This window comes from Garra rufa, unplaced genomic scaffold, assembly GCF_049309525.1.
Source record: "Garra rufa unplaced genomic scaffold, GarRuf1.0 hap1_unplaced_003, whole genome shotgun sequence".
Lineage (NCBI taxonomy): Eukaryota > Metazoa > Chordata > Actinopteri > Cypriniformes > Cyprinidae > Garra > Garra rufa.
Genome location: NW_027394278.1, coordinates 1,548,571 through 1,566,070, shown reverse-complemented (window position 1 = coordinate 1,566,070; position 17,500 = coordinate 1,548,571). Strand labels below are relative to the sequence as shown.

At 35.7% G+C, this 17,500-nt stretch overlaps 12 non-coding genes across 12 annotated transcripts in view; all 12 read right to left on the bottom strand.

Annotated features, from left to right (window-relative positions):
* Positions 1–16, bottom strand: part of LOC141309839 (5S ribosomal RNA) — a 119-nt gene extending 103 nt beyond the window's left edge. The window contains exon 1 of the ribosomal RNA XR_012347386.1: positions 1–16. This exon is cut by the window's left edge and continues 103 nt beyond it. This is a non-coding gene — a ribosomal RNA (5S ribosomal RNA).
* An 801-nt stretch (positions 17–817) lies between these two features.
* Positions 818–936, bottom strand: LOC141310228 (5S ribosomal RNA). Its single transcript, XR_012347773.1, has one exon. It is a non-coding gene; the product is annotated as a 5S ribosomal RNA (ribosomal RNA).
* Positions 937–1,020: 84 nt separating this feature from the next.
* Positions 1,021–1,139, bottom strand: LOC141311174 (5S ribosomal RNA). The gene has a single exon (XR_012348639.1). It is a non-coding gene; the product is annotated as a 5S ribosomal RNA (ribosomal RNA).
* An 801-nt stretch (positions 1,140–1,940) lies between these two features.
* LOC141311051 (5S ribosomal RNA) lies at positions 1,941–2,059 on the bottom strand. Its single transcript, XR_012348517.1, has one exon. It is a non-coding gene; the product is annotated as a 5S ribosomal RNA (ribosomal RNA).
* An 801-nt stretch (positions 2,060–2,860) lies between these two features.
* Positions 2,861–2,979, bottom strand: LOC141311279 (5S ribosomal RNA). Its single transcript, XR_012348742.1, has one exon. It is a non-coding gene; the product is annotated as a 5S ribosomal RNA (ribosomal RNA).
* Positions 2,980–3,063: 84 nt separating this feature from the next.
* Positions 3,064–3,182, bottom strand: LOC141310928 (5S ribosomal RNA). Its single transcript, XR_012348403.1, has one exon. It is a non-coding gene; the product is annotated as a 5S ribosomal RNA (ribosomal RNA).
* Positions 3,183–3,983: 801 nt separating this feature from the next.
* LOC141310804 (5S ribosomal RNA) lies at positions 3,984–4,102 on the bottom strand. The gene has a single exon (XR_012348281.1). It is a non-coding gene; the product is annotated as a 5S ribosomal RNA (ribosomal RNA).
* An 801-nt stretch (positions 4,103–4,903) lies between these two features.
* LOC141309811 (5S ribosomal RNA) lies at positions 4,904–5,022 on the bottom strand. Its single transcript, XR_012347359.1, has one exon. It is a non-coding gene; the product is annotated as a 5S ribosomal RNA (ribosomal RNA).
* Positions 5,023–5,823: 801 nt separating this feature from the next.
* On the bottom strand, positions 5,824–5,942 carry LOC141310681 (5S ribosomal RNA). Its single transcript, XR_012348159.1, has one exon. It is a non-coding gene; the product is annotated as a 5S ribosomal RNA (ribosomal RNA).
* An 801-nt stretch (positions 5,943–6,743) lies between these two features.
* On the bottom strand, positions 6,744–6,862 carry LOC141310558 (5S ribosomal RNA). Its single transcript, XR_012348037.1, has one exon. It is a non-coding gene; the product is annotated as a 5S ribosomal RNA (ribosomal RNA).
* Positions 6,863–6,946: 84 nt separating this feature from the next.
* Positions 6,947–7,065, bottom strand: LOC141309837 (5S ribosomal RNA). Its single transcript, XR_012347385.1, has one exon. It is a non-coding gene; the product is annotated as a 5S ribosomal RNA (ribosomal RNA).
* An 801-nt stretch (positions 7,066–7,866) lies between these two features.
* On the bottom strand, positions 7,867–7,985 carry LOC141311070 (5S ribosomal RNA). Its single transcript, XR_012348535.1, has one exon. It is a non-coding gene; the product is annotated as a 5S ribosomal RNA (ribosomal RNA).
* Positions 7,986–17,500: the final 9,515 nt, after the last annotated feature.

Below are 17,500 nucleotides of genomic sequence, written 5' to 3'. Positions count from 1 at the left end.
CGGTATGGCCATAAGCGAGGGCTGCTCCAAAAAGTGGGCTATTTAAAGATCAGCCTCCGTAAAAGCCAGCATATTATATAAATAGTGAAGAAAAGGCAAAAGCTTACAGCACCTGGTATTCCCAGGCGGTCTCCCATAAAAGTGTAACAATCGGTCTTATCAGCCGAGTTACAAGACTAAAATGGGGTCAGATTTAACTGTGAGAGATGACTAGTGGTTAAAAGAATGAGACATAAAAGAAAATTGGTTTAAATAGATTTGGTGTATTTACAAGGTTCACATAAAAGACTTTAAAACAACACGATAAAACTAGGTAAACTCTGTTAAAAGAATACAGTTCATTTGTCCATACCCTAAAAACAGGTAAACTCTGTTAAAAGAATACAGTTCATTTGTCCATACCCTAAAAACAGTCCAAGAACCCCAGTGTGTTGATAAGTCCAATGTGAGTGTCCACCAGTGTATATACAATCCACAGAAAGTGTAATCCAAAGTTTGCAGGTGGTGAATGGAAAGGTGAGCTCTAAAATTAGCAACTCCTCAATCCAACAGTTTGGTGACTGTCCTTTGTTTGTCATGCTGCTCTCTTATACAGTTGTACTTCCTGCTTCCTGTCATGTGTCTAGTCACATGACAGGCCAACCATCCATTTATTAAAGACACATACACTTAAAATGTTAAGAGTAATAAAATGGCCTAAAAAACATGTAAAACACTTAAAACTCTATAATACATGTAAATGATTGTAATAAATAGAGCGGTAAAACAAGTCTTTCTAAAAGCCAGCATATTATATAAATAGTGAAGAAAAGGCAAAAGCTTACAGCACCTGGTATTCCCAGGCTGTCTCCGATCCAAGTACTAACCAGGCCCGACGCTGCTTAGCTTCCGAGATCAGACGAGATCGGGCGCTCTCAGCGCGGTATGGCCATAAGCGAGGGCTGCTCCAAAAAGTGGGCTATTTAAAGATCAGCCTCCCTAAAAGCCAGCATATTATATAAATAGTGAAGAAAAGGCAAAAGCTTACAGCACCTGGTATTCCCAGGCGGTCTCCCATCCAAGTACTAACCAGGCCCGACGCTGCTTAGCTTCCGAGATCAGACGAGATCGGGCGCTCTCAGCGCGGTATGGCCATAAGCGAGGGCTGCTCCAAAAAGTGGGCTATTTAAAGATCAGCCTCCGTAAAAGCCAGCATATTATATAAATAGTGAAGAAAAGGCAAAAGCTTACAGCACCTGGTATTCCCAGACGGTCTCCCATAAAAGTGTAACAATCGGCCTTATCAGCCGAGTTACAAGACTAAAATGGGGTCAGATTTAACTGTGAGAGATGACTAGTGGTTAAAAGAATGAGACATAAAAGAAAATTGGTTTAAATAGATTTGGTGTATTTACAAGGTTCACATAAAAGACTTTAAAACAACACGATAAAACTAGGTAAACTCTGTTAAAAGAATACAGTTCATTTGTCCATACCCTAAAAACAGGTAAACTCTGTTAAAAGAATACAGTTCATTTGTCCATACCCTAAAAACAGTCCAAGAACCCCAGTGTGTTGATAAGTCCAATGTGAGTGTCCACCAGTGTATATACAATCCACAGAAAGTGTAATCCAAAGTTTGCAGGTGGTGAATGGAAAGGTGAGCTCTAAAATTAGCAACTCCTCAATCCAACAGTTTGGTGACTGTCCTTTGTTTGTCATGCTGCTCTCTTATACAGTTGTACTTCCTGCTTCCTGTCATGTGTCTAGTCACATGACAGGCCAACCATCCATTTATTAAAGACACATACACTTAAAATGTTAAGAGTAATAAAATGGCCTAAAAAACATGTAAAACACTTAAAACTCTATAATACATGTAAATGATTGTAATAAATAGAGCGGTAAAACACGTCTTTCTAAAAGCCAGCATATTATATAAATAGTGAAGAAAAGGCAAAAGCTTACAGCACCTGGTATTCCCAGGCGGTCTCCCATCCAAGTACTAACCAGGCCCGACGCTGCTTAGCTTCCGAGATCAGACGAGATCGGGCGCTCTCAGCGCGGTATGGCCATAAGCGAGGGCTGCTCCAAAAAGTGGGCTATTTAAAGATCAGCCTCCGTAAAAGCCAGCATATTATATAAATAGTGAAGAAAAGGCAAAAGCTTACAGCACCTGGTATTCCCAGGCGGTCTCCCATAAAAGTGTAACAATCGGCCTTATCAGCCGAGTTACAAGACTAAAATGGGGTCAGATTTAACTGTGAGAGATGACTAGTGGTTAAAAGAATGAGACATAAAAGAAAATTGGTTTAAATAGATTTGGTGTATTTACAAGGTTCACATAAAAGACTTTAAAACAACACGATAAAACTAGGTAAACTCTGTTAAAAGAATACAGTTCATTTGTCCATACCCTAAAAACAGGTAAACTCTGTTAAAAGAATACAGTTCATTTGTCCATACCCTAAAAACAGTCCAAGAACCCCAGTGTGTTGATAAGTCCAATGTGAGTGTCCACCAGTGTATATACAATCCACAGAAAGTGTAATCCAAAGTTTGCAGGTGGTGAATGGAAAGGTGAGCTCTAAAATTAGCAACTCCTCAATCCAACAGTTTGGTGACTGTCCTTTGTTTGTCATGCTGCTCTCTTATACAGTTGTACTTCCTGCTTCCTGTCATGTGTCTAGTCACATGACAGGCCAACCATCCATTTATTAAAGACACATACACTTAAAATGTTAAGAGTAATAAAATGGCCTAAAAAACATGTAAAACACTTAAAACTCTATAATACATGTAAATGATTGTAATAAATAGAGCGGTAAAACAAGTCTTTCTAAAAGCCAGCATATTATATAAATAGTGAAGAAAAGGCAAAAGCTTACAGCACCTGGTATTCCCAGGCGGTCTCCCATCCAAGTACTAACCAGGCCCGACGCTGCTTAGCTTCCGAGATCAGACGAGATCGGGCGCTCTCAGCACGGTATGGCCATAAGCGAGGGCTGCTCCAAAAAGTGGGCTATTTAAAGATCAGCCTCCGTAAAAGCCAGCATATTATATAAATAGTGAAGAAAAGGCAAAAGCTTACAGCACCTGGTATTCCCAGGCGGTCTCCCATCCAAGTACTAACCAGGCCCGACGCTGCTTAGCTTCCGAGATCAGACGAGATCGGGCGCTCTCAGCGCGGTATGGCCATAAGCGAGGGCTGCTCCAAAAAGTGGGCTATTTAAAGATCAGCCTCCGTAAAAGCCAGCATATTATATAAATAGTGAAGAAAAGGCAAAAGCTTACAGCACCTGGTATTCCCAGGCGGTCTCCCATAAAAGTGTAACAATCGGCCTTATCAGCCGAGTTACAAGACTAAAATGGGGTCAGATTTAACTGTGAGAGATGACTAGTGGTTAAAAGAATGAGACATAAAAGAAAATTGGTTTAAATAGATTTGGTGTATTTACAAGGTTCACATAAAAGACTTTAAAACAACACGATAAAACTAGGTAAACTCTGTTAAAAGAATACAGTTCATTTGTCCATACCCTAAAAACAGGTCAACTCTGTTAAAAGAATACAGTTCATTTGTCCATACCCTAAAAACAGTCCAAGAACCCCAGTGTGTTGATAAGTCCAATGTGAGTGTCCACCAGTGTATATACAATCCACAGAAAGTGTAATCCAAAGTTTGCAGGTGGTGAATGGAAAGGTGAGCTCTAAAATTAGCAACTCCTCAATCCAACAGTTTGGTGACTGTCCTTTGTTTGTCATGCTGCTCTCTTATACAGTTGTACTTCCTGCTTCCTGTCATGTGTCTAGTCACATGACAGGCCAACCATCCATTTATTAAAGACACATACACTTAAAATGTTAAGAGTAATAAAATGGCCTAAAAAACATGTAAAACACTTAAAACTCTATAATACATGTAAATGATTGTAATAAATAGAGCGGTAAAACACGTCTTTCTAAAAGCCAGCATATTATATAAATAGTGAAGAAAAGGCAAAAGCTTACAGCACCTGGTATTCCCAGGCGGTCTCCCATCCAAGTACTAACCAGGCCCGACGCTGCTTAGCTTCCGAGATCAGACGAGATCGGGCGCTCTCAGCGCGGTATGGCCATAAGCGAGGGCTGCTCCAAAAAGTGGGCTATTTAAAGATCAGCCTCCGTAAAAGCCAGCATATTATATAAATAGTGAAGAAAAGGCAAAAGCTTACAGCACCTGGTATTCCCAGGCGGTCTCCCATAAAAGTGTAACAATCGGCCTTATCAGCCGAGTTACAAGACTAAAATGGGGTCAGATTTAACTGTGAGAGATGACTAGTGGTTAAAAGAATGAGACATAAAAGAAAATTGGTTTAAATAGATTTGGTGTATTTACAAGGTTCACATAAAAGACTTTAAAACAACACGATAAAACTAGGTAAACTCTGTTAAAAGAATACAGTTCATTTGTCCATACCCTAAAAACAGGTCAACTCTGTTAAAAGAATACAGTTCATTTGTCCATACCCTAAAAACAGTCCAAGAACCCCAGTGTGTTGATAAGTCCAATGTGAGTGTCCACCAGTGTATATACAATCCACAGAAAGTGTAATCCAAAGTTTGCAGGTGGTGAATGGAAAGGTGAGCTCTAAAATTAGCAACTCCTCAATCCAACAGTTTGGTGACTGTCCTTTGTTTGTCATGCTGCTCTCTTATACAGTTGTACTTCCTGCTTCCTGTCATGTGTCTAGTCATATGACAGGCCAACCATCCATTTATTAAAGACACATACACTTAAAATGTTAAGAGTAATAAAATGGCCTAAAAAACATGTAAAACACTTAAAACTCTATAATACATGTAAATGATTGTAATAAATAGAGCGGTAAAACACGTCTTTCTAAAAGCCAGCATATTATATAAATAGTGAAGAAAAGGCAAAAGCTTACAGCACCTGGTATTCCCAGGCGGTCTCCCATCCAAGTACTAACCAGGCCCGACGCTGCTTAGCTTCCGAGATCAGACAAGATCGGGCGCTCTCAGCGCGGTATGGCCATAAGCGAGGGCTGCTCCAAAAAGTGGGCTATTTAAAGATCAGCCTCCGTAAAAGCCAGCATATTATATAAATAGTGAAGAAAAGGCAAAAGCTTACAGCACCTGGTATTCCCAGGCGGTCTCCCATAAAAGTGTAACAATCGGCCTTATCAGCCGAGTTACAAGACTAAAATGGGGTCAGATTTAACTGTGAGAGATGACTAGTGGTTAAAAGAATGAGACATAAAAGAAAATTGGTTTAAATAGATTTGGTGTATTTACAAGGTTCACATAAAAGACTTTAAAACAACACGATAAAACTAGGTAAACTCTGTTAAAAGAATACAGTTCATTTGTCCATACCCTAAAAACAGGTAAACTCTGTTAAAAGAATACAGTTCATTTGTCCATACCCTAAAAACAGTCCAAGAACCCCAGTGTGTTGATAAGTCCAATGTGAGTGTCCACCAGTGTATATACAATCCACAGAAAGTGTAATCCAAAGTTTGCAGGTGGTGAATGGAAAGGTGAGCTCTAAAATTAGCAACTCCTCAATCCAACAGTTTGGTGACTGTCCTTTGTTTGTCATGCTGCTCTCTTATACAGTTGTACTTCCTGCTTCCTGTCATGTGTCTAGTCACATGACAGGCCAACCATCCATTTATTAAAGACACATACACTTAAAATGTTAAGAGTAATAAAATGGCCTAAAAAACATGTAAAACACTTAAAACTCTATAATACATGTAAATGATTGTAATAAATAGAGCGGTAAAACACGTCTTTCTAAAAGCCAGCATATTATATAAATAGTGAAGAAAAGGCAAAAGCTTACAGCACCTGGTATTCCCAGGCGGTCTCCCATCCAAGTACTAACCAGGCCCGACGCTGCTTAGCTTCCGAGATCAGACGAGATCGGGCGCTCTCAGCGCGGTATGGCCATAAGCGTGGGCTGCTCCAAAAAGTGGGCTATTTAAAGATCAGCCTCCGTAAAAGCCAGCATATTATATAAATAGTGAAGAAAAGGCAAAAGCTTACAGCACCTGGTATTCCCAGGCGGTCTCCCATAAAAGTGTAACAATCGGCCTTATCAGCCGAGTTACAAGACTAAAATGGGGTCAGATTTAACTTTGAGAGATGACTAGTGGTTAAAAGAATGAGACATAAAAGAAAATTGGTTTAAATAGATTTGGTGTATTTACAAGGTTCACATAAAAGACTTTAAAACAACACGATAAAACTAGGTAAACTCTGTTAAAAGAATACAGTTCATTTGTCCATACCCTAAAAACAGGTAAACTCTGTTAAAAGAATACAGTTCATTTGTCCATACCCTGAAAACAGTCCAAGAACCCCAGTGTGTTGATAAGTCCAATGTGAGTGTCCACCAGTGTATATACAATCCACAGAAAGTGTAATCCAAAGTTTGCAGGTGGTGAATGGAAAGGTGAGCTCTAAAATTAGCAACTCCTCAATCCAACAGTTTGGTGACTGTCCTTTGTTTGTCATGCTGCTCTCTTATACAGTTGTACTTCCTGCTTCCTGTCATGTGTCTAGTCACATGACAGGCCAATCATCCATTTATTAAAGACACATACACTTAAAATGTTAAGAGTAATAAAATGGCCTAAACAACATGAAAAACACTTAAAACTCTATAATACATGTAAATGATTGTAATAAATAGAGCGGTAAAACAAGTCTTTCTAAAAGCCAGCATATTATATAAATAGTGAAGAAAAGGCAAAAGCTTACAGCACCTGGTATTCCCAGGCGGTCTCCCATCCAAGTACTAACCAGGCCCGACGCTGCTTAGCTTCCGAGATCAGACGAGATCGGGCGCTCTCAGCGCGGTATGGCCATAAGCGAGGGCTGCTCCAAAAAGTGGGCTATTTAAAGATCAGCCTCCGTAAAAGCCAGCATATTATATAAATAGTGAAGAAAAGGCAAAAGCTTACAGCACCTGGTATTCCCAGGCGGTCTCCCATCCAAGTACTAACCAGGCCCGACGCTGCTTAGCTTCTGAGATCAGACGAGATCGGGCGCTCTCAGCGCGGTATGGCCATAAGCGAGGGCTGCTCCAAAAAGTGGGCTATTTAAAGATCAGCCTCCGTAAAAGCCAGCATATTATATAAATAGTGAAGAAAAGGCAAAAGCTTACAGCACCTGGTATTCCCAGGCGGTCTCCCATAAAAGTGTAACAATCGGCCTTAGCAGCCGAGTTACAAGACTAAAATGGGGTCAGATTTAACTGTGAGAGATGACTAGTGGTTAAAAGAATGAGACATAAAAGAAAATTGGTTTAAATAGATTTGGTGTATTTACAAGGTTCACATAAAAGACTTTAAAACAACACGATAAAACTAGGTAAACTCTGTTAAAAGAATACAGTTCATTTGTCCATACCCTAAAAACAGGTAAACTCTGTTAAAAGAATACAGTTCATTTGTCCATACCCTAAAAACAGTCCAAGAACCCCAGTGTGTTGATAAGTCCAATGTGAGTGTCCACCAGTGTATATACAATCCACAGAAAGTGTAATCCAAAGTTTGCAGGTGGTGAATGGAAAGGTGAGCTCTAAAATTAGCAACTCCTCAATCCAACAGTTTGGTGACTGTCCTTTGTTTGTCATGCTGCTCTCTTATACAGTTGTACTTCCTGCTTCCTGTCATGTGTCTAGTCACATGACAGGCCAACCATCCATTTATTAAAGACACATACACTTAAAATGTTAAGAGTAATAAAATGGCCTAAAAAACATGTAAAACACTTAAAACTCTATAATACATGTAAATGATTGTAATAAATAGAGCGGTAAAACAAGTCTTTCTAAAAGCCAGCATATTATATAAATAGTGAAGAAAAGGCAAAAGCTTACAGCACCTGGTATTCCCAGGCGGTTTCCCATCCAAGTACTAACCAGGCCCGACGCTGCTTAGCTTCCGAGATCAGACGAGATCGGGCGCTCTCAGCGCGGTATGGCCATAAGCGAGGGCTGCTCCAAAAAGTGGGCTATTTAAAGATCAGCCTCCGTAAAAGCCAGCATATTATATAAATAGTGAAGAAAAGGCAAAAGCTTACAGCACCTGGTATTCCCAGGCGGTCTCCCATCCAAGTACTAACCAGGCCCGACGCTGCTTAGCTTCCGAGATCAGACGAGATCGGGCGCTCTTTTTTTTTTTTTTTTTTTTTTTTTTTTTATTGAAAAAACTTAAAAATATTTACATTTAGATATGATTACATAACATTATTCACATAATTAGTTATGCCTTTCACATACACATTTCTTTAATAACAACAGAAATTACCTTGGCAAATTTATCTTATATTCTTGAAAACATTCCAATATTCTTGTATCATTTCCAATAAGTATTTTATAAAACCTTTCAACTTGTCCATTCATACTAAAATAATTATATAAAGTCTGTATATGTTCTTCCAATTTTCTTCTGAAAAAACTCCACATATTAATATTGCAACTTTTTTCTCTCATGACATTACGTCTACACCATATTGCATACCTTGCAATAGCTAAAATGAAATTGACTATATACATTTCTTTCCCTTTTCCTTTTATACCAAGTAAAAAAACTTGATTCCATTCAATCTGTCTTTCTATTTTTTCTCCCAAAAAAGCCTCTACAAACATTTTAAGTTTCCTCACAAAATCGTCCAGTTTAAAACAAAACAAAAACAAATGTAAAAGACCTTCATCTTCATTTTCACATACATCACATTTTGCATTTTGTTCAATTCCCATTTTACATAATCTCATTTTTGTATATATTACATTATGTCTTAAAAGAAAATTAAAATTCTCAATCACTGGATCCATATAACTTATTTTTATATTCTCCCAAATATTTTCAGATTCCATCACTGGAAATAATCTATTCCAAAAGCCGTTTGCAATTGGTTTAACAAAAACCATTTTTCTAAAGACATTATAAATCATTTTTAAAGTACATGATTGAATAGACACTTTTTTCCCACTTTCTTTTAAAAGCACTTCAACCTTTCCCACTCCTTCCTCCTTTTTTTCTATTCTTTCTATCCATTCACTAGGAATTGCTTTTTTTATTTTGTCAAATTGTTGCTTTACAATATTCTTATCCATCTCTTCTCCAATTCCTTCAATTTCATCTACTATTCCTTGCAATGGTATGAAACCTTCTTTAACCTCATATAAAACATCTTTCACTCTATTTATTCCTGCTTTAATCCATTGTTTAAAATATATTTCTTTATTTTCATATACAATATTTGAATTTAAAAATAACGGTTGATTCAAAAGCTCCTCCATCCCTTCTGGTTTGTACACTACTGTCAATAAAAATTCTTTCCATGCTCTTAAAACTTCTTTGTACAATTCTGGTATATCATTTAACATATTTTCTTTCAATTTCATCCATAAGATGTGATTTCCCATTTTAAAACCCCCACACCTATTTAAAAAATATGTCAAACCATTCTTCCATTCTTGTCTATTTTCTTTATTCATAAATTTTTTCATAATTTTAACCCTTAGACTCTTCATTCTTATATTTGGATCTAACAAACCTAAACCTCCCTCCTCACATGGTCCTATCAATGTATCATAAGCAATCTTTGCTGGTTTTCCCTCCCATATAAAATTCAAAATACACTTTTTCAGTCTCTTGTAAGCCCACATCGGCAATGAAGTAACCTCTAATGCATACCACATTTTCGAAAGCATCAGAACATTTACAATCAAAATCTTCCCTCTTAATTTCAAAGTTCTTTGTCTCCAGAAAGTTAATCTTCTCTCCATTCCTCCTAAAATCTCATCCCATATTAAATCTCTAGTTTTCTTTTCATCTTTTCCAATTCTGATTCCCAAAATTTTCATATTTTCTGTCTCTTCTTTAAAACTAAAATAATGTGGTAAAATCTTTGCTGTTCCTATTCTCATCATGACAGTCTTATCTATGTTTATTTTTGCTCCTGAACCATTACAATAATGTTGTATTTTATTTATTGCTCTCTCGATGCTATCTATATCCTTTAAAATTAAGGTTGTGTCATCAGCATATTGGTATATTTTTTGTTCTTTTTCTGCTCCTCCAAAACCTATTCCTTTAATATTTTCATCTTCCCCAACCACTAATCCCAAAGGTTCAGCTACAATGCTATATAATAATGCAGATAAAGGACACCCTTGTCTTATTGATCTTGTTATAGTAAAAACATTAGTTAAAAATCCATTACATTTTATAAAACTGATTGCCCCTTTGTATAAAACTCTAATCCATTTTATAAAATTATTTCCAAATCCAAAACGCTCTAAAAGTTCAAATAAATAATCATGTTCTACCCTATCAAATGCCTTTTCCAAATCTAAACTAATCATGTATCCCTCTTTGTTATTTTCTATCATATAACTTATTTTATCTCTTATATTACTTACTGTATCTGTAATTTCTCTTCCTATGACTGAATAAGCTTGATTTGTTGTTATTATTCCTGGTAGAACCCTCTTTAATCGATTTGCCAACATTTTTGCTAAAATTTTAAAATCTGTATTTAACATTGATATGGGTCTATAGTTCTTTAAATCCGCTGAGTCACCTCTTTTTTTAAAAATTAACTTCACCATTCCAACTCTCATCAATTGACTTGCTTGCCCTCTATCATACATTTCCTCATATACTTCCTTTAAAATAGGAATTAACGTATCCTTAAAAACTTTATAAAATTCACTAGTCAAGCCATCTGCTCCCGGACTTTTCCCATTGTTTAACTGTAATATTGCTGTCTCTATTTCCTCCTTTAAAAAATCTCTATCACACATTTATTTATCTTCTTTAACTACTTTTGTTTTAACCTGCTTTAATAAAAACTCCTTTTCATCTTCTTTTATCCCTTCACTTTTAAATAAATCTGCATAAAATTCTCTTACACTTTGCAAAATCTCATTGGTCCTTTTTACTTTTTCCCCATCTTTTTTAAGAACTTCCTTTATCGTATCAGCCTTTTGTCTACTTTCCTCTAAATTAAAAAAGAATTTTGTACACCTTTCTCCTTCCATCACATTCTTTAACCTGCTTCTTATCATAGCTCCTCTACATTTCTCCTCTTCTATTTCTTTTAATCGGTTTTCATAAATTACAATCTTTTCTATATCACCATTATCTTTTTGTAATTCCTCTTTCAAAAAATTCCTAACTGCAACTTCTTCTCCTCTTTTAATCTTTTGTTTCAATCTACTATAACTCAATGAATACTTCTTTATTTCATATTTGATATTATCCCACCACACTCTCTTATCTTCTTCAAACATTCCTTTCCCTCTCTCATCTTTTATTATTGTTTCCACTGCCAATTTATAATTCTCATCTTTTAAAAGTTCATTATTTAAACACCATATCCCCTTTCCCCTCTCCACCCCGGTTTCATTAAAATGAGCTATTAACTTACTATGATCACTAAGAGAAGTCATCTTATAATATATCTTGTCAATATTTCTTTTCATATTTATTTTAATCAGCATAAAATCTATTCTACTTTGCTTCATTTTTTCTTTTACCAATTGTTGCCTTGAAAAATCTTTTATTCCTTCATTTCGTTCTCGCCATATATCTATCAGATCATTTTTATCAATTAATTTAAGCAATTCTTCCCTTCCACCATCTCTTTTAAAAACCATGTCTTTTGCTATATCCATTCTACTCAAAACTGTATTAAAATCTCCCATTATTATAACCTTTTCCCATGTATCTATATAATCATTTAAATTATTAAAAAATATTTTCTTTTCAGCCTCTGCATTTGGAGCATGTACATTACATAAAATAACATCTTCTCCTCCCCAGACCATTCTCACAATAATACATTTCCCTTCTTTATCACAATATATAATTTTAACATTATCCCCTATATTTCTTTTAAATAAAACTGCAACTCCTTTTCCTTTTCGTCCATCTCCATTATTGTAATACATTTTCCCTTTCCATCTTCTTTCAAAACTTTCCATCATTTCATTTTTCCAATTTGTTTCTTGCAATAAAATTACATCTGTTTTTTTACTTAATTCTTTCACTTTTTCAAATTTTTCCACATTCAGTAAACCTCTAACATTTAATGATACAATACTTAAAAGACTAATAATTAAAATGTTCTTTACTATATTCATCATTCATTTTCTTCTCCCATAGTCATCAATACCCCAAATCTGTTTTCATCAAATTCTTTTCTTTTCTTCTGTCTTTTCTTTTTAGCCATTTTTATATTAAGGGTTACCTTAATGGATCTTCTTCTCTGCATTCTTTCCTTTCCCATGTCTTTAGATTCGTCGTTTCCTTCGTCTCCTTTTCCCAAATCCTCTTCTATTTCCAAAATCGTTTGTGCTTGTTCCATTTTGTCCTGTTCCTCCGTCGTTGTTTGCATTATCTCTAGTGTTGTTTGTTCATCACTTCCCATTTGCCCATCTTTGTCCTTTTCTTTTTGTTGCTCCTCTTCATTATCCCCATTGTCCATCAAGTTATCACGTTCTTCCTTGTCCATCCTTTCAGGTTGATTTATTTCTTTTTCATTTGAGTCCTGAGTTTTCTTGCATACATGTCCTTCATCACTCAAAGTTTCAGTCTCTTTTAATTGATTATCCTCTCCTTCTCCTCCTTCATCCTCCATCCAACACTCACACTTCACCAAAGCACGTTTACAGTCTGGGCACTTTACAGCATTGCAGTTACGAGCATAATGCCCTTGCTCTTCACACTCATAACACTTCAAATTAGGACAGTCTTTGAAAATATGACCAGGATCCATGCATAGCCTACAGATTTTCATCTGCCTATCATGCATGATCCTGAAGTATTGTGCCCCTTCAGCTGTCTCGAACTTAGCACTATAGGGCAGAGATACCACTTCTTTTGGAAAGCGGACTCTTAGATACAGATCTGGCCATTAAAAATGCGTCTATTTTCACGCGGCAGCCTGCAATTCGGCACGCGTGGGCACGCGTCCTGCCGCAGCGGCTTTTTTAGATTTTTTTACAACGTTGTTGCACTTCATATAATATCCACCAGGTGGCGCAAGGAACAACATTCTGTAGCCAAACACCATGGCCAGCTCTAGGGGGCGTTGGTCACAAATACCAGTACAATAGTTCAATGATTCCTCTTTCCTGAAATTATGGTTCAAACCAATAGCAAAAAGATAGCCTATTCATAAGCAGGTGCAGTTGTATTGTTATTTTGTTTTCTTTCTTTGTTTTCCTGACGAACATTTATTAGACTGCATCGGAAACAGAAATGTTAATTTCGGTTATTTTATTTCTCCAACCGACAACTGACGTAAACCGCTAAATTCGTTTTCAGGGATTAATTATACACAAGCAAGAAGCAGCATAAACATCAGAACCTCACGCGCAGAGCTTATGCACAGAGAAAAACCCAATAAACCTATATATAATAATAAATAAAATAGGCCCACATAAGAAATATATGTTTTTCTTTTCTGAATGAATAATAATTTAACAAATTAATAAGTAGCAAGCCTATATGCAGAATTTTAGGCAATTTCTGTGATGCACCCGTAAACCAGCAACTTGTTTCCATTTTTTTTTTACAAATAGCCTACACGTTTTTTTTTTTAAATTTTATTTAATTTTTATTGTGATTGTACACAAATAACAGAAATATGTAAAATATCATAGTTTTAAGCAATGCCGTACTCTTGAACGAGTATTGTAAGCTGTATCCACTTTATTAAGGGAAAAAAAATCAAGTGATCCTGACGGCGCCGCAGGCAGTTAAATTACTCGACAACTTTCACCTTCAGAATAAAATACATTATATATTTCAGCGTTTTAAAGCAACATCAAATTAAGATATGCATGTTTAAGAGGTAGTTCGTCTTTTTCTTTTTCTAAGATACACAATTTTAGATACACTGACAATTAATTTGAGTAGAGACAGATAGAAATGGGAAGGATAAATATAAACTACAGTATTTTTGCGATTTTGGTGCTTAGAAATTTATTCTAAGCGGGCCGCGGGCGAATAATATAGTTAATATAGCGCGGAGCGGGTGGATGCGGAATAAAACCTCGTGGAAGCGGGACTGGAAAAGCACTTTGTTATATCCTATAGACTATTTAGATACTTCATCATCAAGCAAAAATTTATTCATAAGCAGGAGCAGTTTTATTATTATTTTCTTTTATTTTTTTCCTGTTGAACTTTTATTAGACTGCATTGAAAATAGAAATGTTAATTTCTGTTTTTTTTTTCCAAACGACAACCGACGCGTTTAGTTATTATTAACGACCAGATTGTGTTAAATTACATTTAAATTGAAACGTGGCTGTGACACATTAATAACAGTTAAATTCGTTTTGAGGGGTTAATTGTACACAAGCAAAAAGCAGCATAAACATCAGAACATCACGCGCAGATCTTATGCACAGAGAAAACCCAAAAAAGCTGTATGTAAAATAAAAAAAATGCCCATATGCGAAATATAAATTTCTTAATGAATAATAATTTAACAAAACGAAATAAAATAAAATTAATAAGTAGCAAGCCTATATGCAGAATTGTAGGCAATTTCTGTGACGCGCACTTGAACCAGCATCTTGTTTACATTTTTTTTTTTTTTTACAAATAGCATACACATCTGTTTTTTCGTTGTGATTGTACACAAATAACAGAAATATGTAAAATAGCATAGTTTTGAGCAATCCCTTACTCTTGAACGAGTATTGTAAGCTGTATCCTCTTAATTAAAAGGGGAAAAAACGTGATCCTGACGGCGCCGCAGGCAGTTAAATAACTGGACCACTTTCACCTTCAGAATAAAATACATTATATATTTCAGCGTTTTAAAGCAACATCAAATTAAGATATGCATGTTTAAGAGGTAGTTCCTCTTTTTCTTTTTCTAAGATACACAATTTTAGATACACTGACAATTAATTTGAGTAGAGAGGAATAGAAATGGAGAGGATAAATATAAACTACAGTTTTTATAGAGTTAAAAATTAATTAATTTATTTATTAGTATTATTACTATTATTATTTTGATTTGTTTTTGCGATTTTGGTGCTTAGAAATTTATTCTAAGCGGGCAGCGGGCGAATAATATAGTTAATATAGCGGGAGCGGGTGGATGCGGAATAAAACCTTGTGGAATCGGGATTGGAAAAGCACTTCATTGTTATATCCTGTAGACTATACTTCATCATCAAGCATGGGCGTCGGAAGCAAAATAAATCTGGGTGGGTCCTCCCCCAGAAAAATAAATACTTTAGTATATGCCATTTTCTGTAGTCTGGTGCCTTTTATTTAATGTTTTTACACAATGCATATACTCCATATTTACAAATATTACAAAAGACGGCTGGACTGCAACATTTTCAGTGGCGTAAGTGATAATACGAGTAACATATCGTTTTTGACGCGGGAGACCCGAGTTCGCATCCGCCTTTTGGTGAAATCATTTTCGAAATCGTCTCCCTTTTCACTTATATCATATCGGAAAGGCATTTGTTTATTAGTTAATTAATGAAATAATTGAAAAGTTGAAACAAAGTAACAACTAGGGTTAGGTCACCTACCGTAAGTGTATCTGAGCACTATACTGTACTTTTAGGAGTGTTAATAATTAATTTTATTATTATTATTGTTATTATTATTATTATTATTATTATTATTATTATTATTATTGTTGTCTTTAGATTTGTTCTTACATTTTGATGCCGTACATTATTATGACGCACTGCCCATGCAGTTTTTTTTTTTCTTTTTTCTTAAAAACTAATTGAAGTGAAAGGGAAGAAACCCATGTAGATTTGGCCTAATGTCCATAAATACTATAGCCTAGTATTATATCCTAATATAGAAAATAATTTAGACAAATAAACAGAAGGCTCACTTTTCAAAACAATAAAGCTTAGCCTATATGACTGACAACGAATACAACAATTGTTAAGTATCAAATCGACCAGACACCGAAACAGTTTCTTTCCTCAGGCAATCCATCTCATGAACACTTGATCGTGCAACATACAACACTATACATTCTTTATTCATTTTTCCGTTATTTATTTAAAGCACATACTTACTTCTATTCAAATGTCTTTGCTATTTTTGCACATTGTCTGTCTTGTATACCTCTATATTGTTATTTTTATAATATGTATCGTCTTGTCACTGTCATTCTGTAGCACTGTGGAGCTCTGTCACAAAAACAAATTCCTAGTATGTGCAAACATACCTGGCAATAAAGCTCATTCTGATTCTGATTCTGATTCTGAAAAGTGCTCCAGTGAGTTATGCAATTTTTTTCCACCTTTTTTTCTTTTTCTTTTTTTTTTAAGTGGAAAAGTAGTTCTTCTATTTCGGAGAAGTTCATTAAGTCTGTCTCTTAACAGCTTCCAGTCACGAACTGCGGGTTGAATCTCCGACCAACGATCAGTAAAAGTTTTTTTTTTTTTTTTTTTTTTTTTTTTATTATCTTTAAACAGCTCCGATTTACATCATTTTAGCCTGGAACTAGGCTTAAGTCTGTTCTGGGAAACCAAAGGGAAGTGTATTTTTTTTTTTTTTTTTCTCAGTTTTCTGAAAAGTAGCCGTTAATGAGGCATCAGAGTTAAGCGGCATGCAGTATAAAGAGCGAAATGTTTATGAATGGCAGAGTGGGGGTGGGGTGGGGTGTTGAATGCTGTCTGTTGCCTTGTTGTAATCAACATTTGGAGACTATTTTGGGGGTGCTGGGGGCGGATTCCGACTGCATTCAGTTGCATTTCGAATTCAGCATTCAAATGCATGCCAGGGAGAAGGGGAAAGCTTTCCTCACACGCTCCACTTTTTTCAAAACATTAGTGTCCAACCTGACACGCGGGTCAGTGGATAAACAACCCGAACCCGACCGTTTTCAAATAACCCACCCGCAACTCGGACCGCAGAATAAAAAAAATAAATATTGTACCCGACCCGCCTCCTGACCCGTATGTTTAATACTAAAGTGATTAAGCTGTGGAGATGCAGTCTGAAATATCCGGACATCAGAAATCCATTGGTGTACAAGCTAAAAAATTAAATTAAAATAAAACAATTTGTCCTGTTGTAAAGTCATTGCCGTATTGTTGTGTATGAAGTTCGGATGTTATTTTTTTAAGAAATATATATGTTTTAGGATTCTCCTTATTTTTGTTTTAGACATCCATCAATTACGGTGAATAAAAAAAAATTCCGCGCTGGTGGAAACAAGACTTTCGCTTCTACTTTTGAGACCGGTGTTCGGACGTTTTTCTAAAAAAAAAAAATAAGAATTAAAAATTCAAAATTTATTGTCATAAAAACAGAAGGTGAATATAATTCAAAAATGTTAAGTATTTGCTGATTAAAGAAAACATGAAGGATGCCGCTTAATATTTGGCTTTTACGTGAACTTTAAAGCATATCCCTCATTCCATTTGTTTTCTTTGTTTTGTAATCTTTATATTATTTTCGTGAAATGTATTTTTGCTCAACATGCATTT